The following is a 7,579-nucleotide window of genomic DNA, read 5'->3' as shown; positions in this document are numbered from 1 at the left end:
ACGTACGTACGTACGTACGTACGTACGTACATACACACATCATCAAAAAAATTGGCTAGCATGCTACTAATATGTTAAAACGTGGAAATATAATGAAAATTCCGATTTCACTTTTCGACCCAATTACAATAACTTCCTAATGGGAAGTTAAAAATGCTAAACGGTTATTTAAATCAGCGTAATAAGTTCCTATGTTTTGTTATTTCTAATTATTACCTAATTAATAATAGATTATTTCAAAATTAACTAAGTATCGTAACTAAGGCGTACACTCCAAGCAAGCATTTCATTGGGTAGTAATTTTTGTCAATTTTATGAATAAAATAATTCGAAGTGGTCTGTATTCTGTCGAAACTGCCAGACGCGGATCGCGATTTCGATCTTTTTGGATCTCATCATCTCAGGCAGCTCCGACAGAACACAGACCAACTTTTACCTGCTGCCTTATCAGTACGTTTTAGAAAATACCACATTTTAGCCTAAAGTGTAGCATCGTACTACAGATTTTAGGCTAAAATGTAGCATCGTACTACAGATGGCGTTTACCGCGCCATTTGTGGTATTTTCTAAAACGTACTGATAAGACTGTGTTCTGTCGGAGCGACGCGCTGATGAGATCCAAAACGATCGAAATCGCGATCCGCGTCTGGCAGTTTCACAGAATACAGATTACTTCCAATTATTTTATTCGATTATGGTAACGTGCCTATCACGTTGAGATTAGCTACGCCGGGATTCGTTTCAGCAAGTAGATATCCATATATTTAAATGGACCTTGTTGGAGCATACGTAATCATAAAATGTAGCATCGTACTACAGATGGCGTTTACCGCGCCATTTGTTGTATTTTCTAAATTTTATGAGTTTTTCGTGTATTTGTTTAAGAATTCGCTATGTAGGTGCAGCTTTTGAGCTTCATATATGAAACGATATCAATTATGAGGAAAGGGCGAGGATCGATAAGGCCTAATTTCCGATGCAAAATAATGAAAAGTTACATTGGAAGAATATGGATATATTTTAGATATAACTTTTGTGTATGTAGAGCTCTTACTTGATTGATGCATGATTTTCTGGAAAAGTATCGTTTTTAATAAACATTCATCGTGTTCGACATAAAGCACAAAGGAGAAGCAAATTCAATTTCACTATAGGGTGAAAACTATTATGCACCTATGAACGTAATCTAGCGGGCTGTAAAGAATTATTGTTTCATTTTGTCTTGTACAATTTTGTTTTGTTATCAGGTGGTAGTATTGTTGCAATAAATATATAAAATGCGTCAATATTTTTCCGGTATAATTTTCTTTATTTGGGGGCGGAAATTAAATAATAATGCATTAATCATATAATCGGCTAATTTACAATTCATTTTAATCAGCACAACCAATTAATTGCAATAATAGGTTATTTAAATTAATCGAAATGCTTGATTAGTCAAATTGTTAATTAAGGAAACAATCACTTGCAGATATGTACCTACCTACCTAATGCATTTCTCGAATGAGGTCCACCGCTAATTTTCTATGAAAATGTTTATTTTTGTGCATCACCCAAATAATGAATAAAAACATTAATGCTCCTGTAATTCTATTAGGGTTTTATGGTTACTTTCAAATTTATCGTCTTCAGGTTATTATTTCCATAACAAACAGTGTGATTAACTGATTATTTCCATTAATTTAAAAAATCGATTATTTCAATTAATCGATTGTTCTGATTAATTGATTATTTCCTTGTAACTGATAATTGATTCTTGAGTTTAATAATAGTTCAACCCTAACACTATTATATTGTCGTATACTTTGATTTTTCCTTTTTTGTCCCCGTCATCGGGGCTAAGAAGAGACGGACAGTTCACCGTAAATATTCCATGTCAGAGGTTAATTAAAATTACAGTGGAATTCGTTTATTATGACTCCGCCTATACTGACCCACCGCTTTATTTGAAATAAAAGCAGTGTTATACTTCGTTTATTTTCTGTAGCGATGTGACCTACAGTTTGACCGGCGCAAAGTAGAAAAGAACGACACTAGGCCAGAAAAGGAAGGAGACAACTCTCGGCCAGACTCTTTACCGGTGAGGAGCGTATAATCCGTACAGAACTGCACGGAAAAATTGATTATTTTATCCACTACAATTGCATTGCTCAAATGTGCTGTTATTGGTACCATTTACTACTGAAAATATCAACGAGATGTTAATTTATTTTTGAAAATATATGAACGGCTTTAACGCTTCTTTTCGACTCGCACTACTATTGATGATTAAACAAAACTTTTGGCAAGTTACGTATGAAAAAGTATGTTTAATGAGTCGAGAGTATAATGAGCTTTTTCCACCCTACCTGCGGTTTTGCCAGCGCGCATCCAAGACATTGGAAGAGTCACATAGATAGAGAAAGTAAATGAAGCATAAGTTTGGTTTTCATATTAAATTCTCCATAGAAAAGTCTGAATATAACAACTCCGTTTAAAATGACATATCGTTTATTATGACTGATTTTAAAGAAATCACATCCGGCTATAGCGACCCAAATAATTAATAATAACATTTTTGCTCATTTTTCTGACCGTTCTTATATCGATTGATTATATTGATATTACAATTCATCGTTCTTTTTCTTTTTTTTGTTAATAAACATACGCAGTTTGTAGTTTTTTCTCTCTTAAACTAAATAACTAACCAAAATAGAAAGTTGTTTATTTTCTAAGACTATGCATTGTATGACGCCCGCTTAGTATGACGTGTTTGTCATTTCCCTTCGATGTCGTTATAAACGGATTCTACTGTATTAACCAATGACAGGAAACTTTCTGATTAAATCCTTTACAAACTGCAAGTGTGGCTTTGTCTTTATTCAATCAGAGTCCGATTGGGGGTTAAGATTAGGTAGTTAACCAATCGCATTACAAACCTAATTATGGTTTAGATCATTCTATTTGCACAAGCGAAATAATCAAATAGACGACCCGCGTAGCGCCGTTTTGCATGCAATTTAGATTTAATCAGGTACGTAGCGGCGACAACATCGTCGTCGTCTTGCAATGGTTTCGTTTCGGCGTCGGCGTCGCCGTCGGTCGGTAGTTTGCAACCGCAAAGCTCTCTAGCACGTTTCCGGAAATGAAGACATGCACGTGTGCGAATTGTGAAATGAAATGGCTAAATACATACGTAAACGTAGATACCAAGGTATCCGTTTACCGTCGTGGTCGAACCGTTAAACTTGAACCTCGGATCGCACACTTTCCTTCCAACTCCAGTTATTATTTTTGTTTTAGTCATTTTATATCGATTAAGAGGCTATTTTGTCCGTATTACTACCTCTTCTCAATCCCAAACCACCACCTATTCGTTCCACAATTTCTTAAAAGGATGCTTAAGAGGGTCATCCGCCCTTTCCTCCAGCTTTGCTCTAGTGTGTGGCGCTGTCCGCCCTCCAGTGTTAGTAGTTAGTGATCCCATTGATATGGAAAAGCGTTTTTCAAGAGCTGGAAACAAAACTTTTCAGTGTAATATTTCAAATATATAGATTCTCTCAATGACATCCAACCGGAAAACAAAAAGCTAAAACTTTTTGATTATTAGCTTACTTTCTAAATGTATATTCTTTACTTCTTTGTAAATTTATAACCAAGGATAGTTTGGTATTTCACAAAAAGCAGATGAGACTAATTAAGACTAATCAAAAGGTCACAGTAATTTGAAGACGAAACCAAGTAAATGTAGAAAATTTTTATCCCAACAAAATAATTTTAGTTTTTTTGGAACTATACACATATTAACATCCGACGACAAAATTTAAGCAAAGTTGTAAAACAGATTTAGTTACTCGCTGTTCTATATTTTATATCAGAATATTTCAACCAGAAAATAAATGTAATTAACTATAAAAAATGCCAATTTTTGTACTATAAATTCAATCGCTTTTTCTCAACTTTATTATTGTCATGAGTTGTTAAAAATATCGTTTTATCTAAAGTGCAAATATTTTTTAGCACATTATAACAATAATATACCTATAAAACTGCTGCAGAGACAAGATCATTAAAAAAAAAATTGTTTTCAATAAGAGTGCTTTCAAGGGTTAGGCATTTGGTTCCGTTGTGTGGAAGTGTTTCTAGCTCACATTAAGAACAGCTTAGATGTTAACCGTACCGCAATTTACCTGTTCGTGTGCCCTTATAGCTGTTTTCGAAAGCACCTTGCTCATGAAGTTCCAATCTACTAACCTTGCTCCATATGTGGGAACAAAATTGTTTCTAAACGAGCAAAATATTAGCGAAATTTGCTTGTGCTTGTGGGTTATAAAGAGTGATTCCTGAAGAATGGAATATATGCCACGCCTATTGCAGATGTTACTGTGCAAGACTGAATTATTGCAAGTACGACATGTTTTAAGTCTAATAATTTCTGAATTTAGGTGTACATTGTTGGAAATTGGAACAATACGGTAATCGAAGGAAAATAATCGAAATTTCTTAACTTCCTCAGCAACTTATTTCAACTCTTCCTTTCGTTGTAAAATATACTTAAAACCATGGTGTACTTGGTTAGTCAATATATATTTAGTTTTGGACAAGATGACGTGGTTATTTTTCAAGGAAAATATTAAAGCATTTAAAACCAAAAGCATGAAAATACTGTATAAATCACCAGATACAAAATAAACCATGCAAATAGTTCGTGGTATTAAACTGAAATTAAATTCTAAATTTCTTTTTTTAAACTAAGCAACGATATTGTTCAAGAGCGAAAATAATTTATTCTAAACAATAAAATGAGGAAGCCTTCAAAAAAACGTCAATTGATTTTCTTCGATTATATATTGATTTAATCCAATTCCTTAGAATTTATACTTAACTTCTATGTCTATATTCACTGGTGAATGTCAGCATCTACGTACATTGTTTAACGTAGGTATATTTTCCACAAATATGTGGATATTTTTACATGGGGAAGATTTGAAAAACGGATGAGGACCCCTACTGAGATCCCGGAACTCCAGGACATATCAGTTTCACTTTGCCTTATGACAGCTACGCTAGTATCTACTAGATTATAAAATAATCCTTATATAATAATGCCTTACATATATTTATGGTTCTTCATTGCTATAGGAGATGTTGGTTTGTCTATTCTCTAGATTCGACTTTCTGGAATTAACTTTCTGACTTTTAAAGCGTCTAATCAAAAGACGGCTTACCTTCGATATCGATTGAAATTCTTAATTCAAAATCACCAATACTTTTTCATATTGGATGAATTATCCGGTCATAGGAGTCATTAGGGTCATAGATATGATATGATAATCGCTGCGGCTAAACGCCCAACGATGGTGTCATTAGGATATGATGTGGAGAATCGCCATTAAGTGCTACTCATATAGGCACAATCCAATTTGGAAGGATTATGCTACTATGTAGGCAATAATTATAATTCCCTTGTCCATATTCCACAAATGATTACTCAATATTCGCAACATATTTGAAATGAACCATTTTCCAAAACCAGTGCTTCAAGAAATTTTTATTGTATTAGGAATTTTTTTTATTTAAGGATGATCATTCAGTAATACGCGATACAGGTCGTTCACAACCCCTTAATGCTCTTTGCGATTGGAAAATTTAATTGCCGGCATCCTACGTTAGGATTGCTTCTCTTTCATTTTTAATGTGTTCTATCAGAAAGTTGTAATACATAATTAAGAAGTTTCTTTTCGAACTCTATACTCCACCGGTTTAATTAACTCGCGTACTGTAAATAAATGATCTTCCGTTTTCGTGACGTGGAACCTAAGGAGATTACCTGTGGAGATTCAATCTACAAAATTGTTTTACTTAATTTTTGAAATGCTTAATTTCTGTAAATGAAAGATATTTAAATTTGTATTTTCCGAAAATTGTAATTTTCTTTTGTGATAATAAATTAAAATTACTTGTCAGATGAACATTAACTCGTTAACTTGCTTTTGTCTCTTGACACCTTTAAGAACTGAAATTCCAGTTGTCAGTTTCCAACTTGGCAATCAGATGCTGCAAACGCAGAGAGGGGTTTCGCGACAAATTCGTTAATTTTAATTAAAGCTAAAGAATGGTCTGCCTTAGGGTGTCATGCATTTTCGAGACCAGTTTTTGCTAAGCATAGGATTCTTTGTTCCAACGAATTTCTCATAGTTTTTCGAACAATGGATTTACTAAACAACACATAATGCTCTATTATGTTTCCTTAATTATTATTAATTGTTTCATATTCAAAATAATACTCAAAATGTTATCAAAAATGACCTCATTGACTTCCTTTCGGTGACTGCCTTTCTGCTTCAATTAACTCGTTTTTTTAAAGCATTCTCTATAAAACTAAGCAGTACTACAATGATATTTCTTGACAGTTAATTAATTTTGTCGTCATTTGATAAAAGTCCACCTAAATAACGACTAACTGTATCTATTACTTCCAGACAACGTTTTATGAATTACCACAGTGTAATGAACTCCGTAAGTAGTAAATTGTTACGTTTCAGTGAGACTTAAAAATGCTAGACAAGACCCATAAGGCTATCTACTTCTCTAACTGAACCCACGGCGTATTTTTTTTTTGTTTTCGCGGAAGAGGGGAAATCTTCAAAAAACACCCAGCCGTCCCTACGACTGGGTTAGAGTCGGATTCCCGAGGAAGAAATCCTCGGACCTACCGACTAAAACCCCTCTACCTCAGGCCGTTCTAGAACCAACTAGGGTCCTCTTCAGCCGAATTCACCTCTATCCTTATGGACTTCGTCGAACATTTTTGAATCCCACTGCAATGCAGCAAAAGGCGCTGCTTGTTGAAATTCAAAATTAGTGAACATTGACAAAATAGTAGTGATATTTTTTTGAGATTAATTAAAACTTTTTTAATTCAGAATGCATTGTTGGATATTAGAGAGTGAACATTAATTTTCTTTGGGACAATATTTTGCTTGTTTTTACTTCTGCATTAATATTTACGAATTTACTTCCATAATTCGTTCATGTGGTTGATGGATAATGCAGAATATAGTTGACAGATTTCTTAAGTAGGATAAGCACTCCTTAATCTTTTAATTCTCCTGAACTGTAGCAACCAAGCCCATTAATTAGTAAACTTTGATAAGTGTTAATTTCTTGCATCACTCAGAGTTTCAAGTGGAAAGAAATAGCATCAAAACTTTTTGGTGCAATGCACAATTACATATATATTCAATTGATTTATTGGTTATGCAGTCTTATGTTTATTCGTTAAAGTAAAAATTCGTTGTGTTGAATATTAGGAAATGGAAAATAAGCCACAGGTACAAAACAGGCTTAATTCATGCTCAATTCAACTCAAGTTCAATTCGAAAAGTTAATTGTTTTTTTTTTTCAACATAAAATTTCATTTTAGGAATTTAGTTTCGTCAACCCTATGAAAATGGCTTAGAAAGCCATTATAATCTTTTCTTATCGGTTATATAAACATTAGATTTAGATATAGTGGGCATTAGTGAAGTCCCTTGGACTCTGGATAGACATACAGGATCGGGGGGGGACATTTTGCAAGGAGGAGTTAGATATAGCC

At 33.8% G+C, this 7,579-nt stretch overlaps 1 protein-coding gene across 1 annotated transcript in view; it reads left to right on the top strand.

Annotated features, from left to right (window-relative positions):
* The window catches only part of LOC108736889, a 152,682-nt gene that overhangs the window by 69,801 nt on the left and 75,302 nt on the right, over positions 1 to 7,579 (top strand). The gene's annotated exons all lie outside the window — the stretch shown is intronic.

Source organism: Agrilus planipennis, unplaced genomic scaffold (genome assembly GCF_000699045.2).
Source record: "Agrilus planipennis isolate EAB-ADULT unplaced genomic scaffold, Apla_2.0 scaffold55, whole genome shotgun sequence".
NCBI lineage: Eukaryota > Metazoa > Arthropoda > Insecta > Coleoptera > Buprestidae > Agrilus > Agrilus planipennis.
The sequence above is the reverse complement of the archived record's forward strand: the minus strand, read 5'-3'. Positions and strand labels throughout refer to the sequence as shown.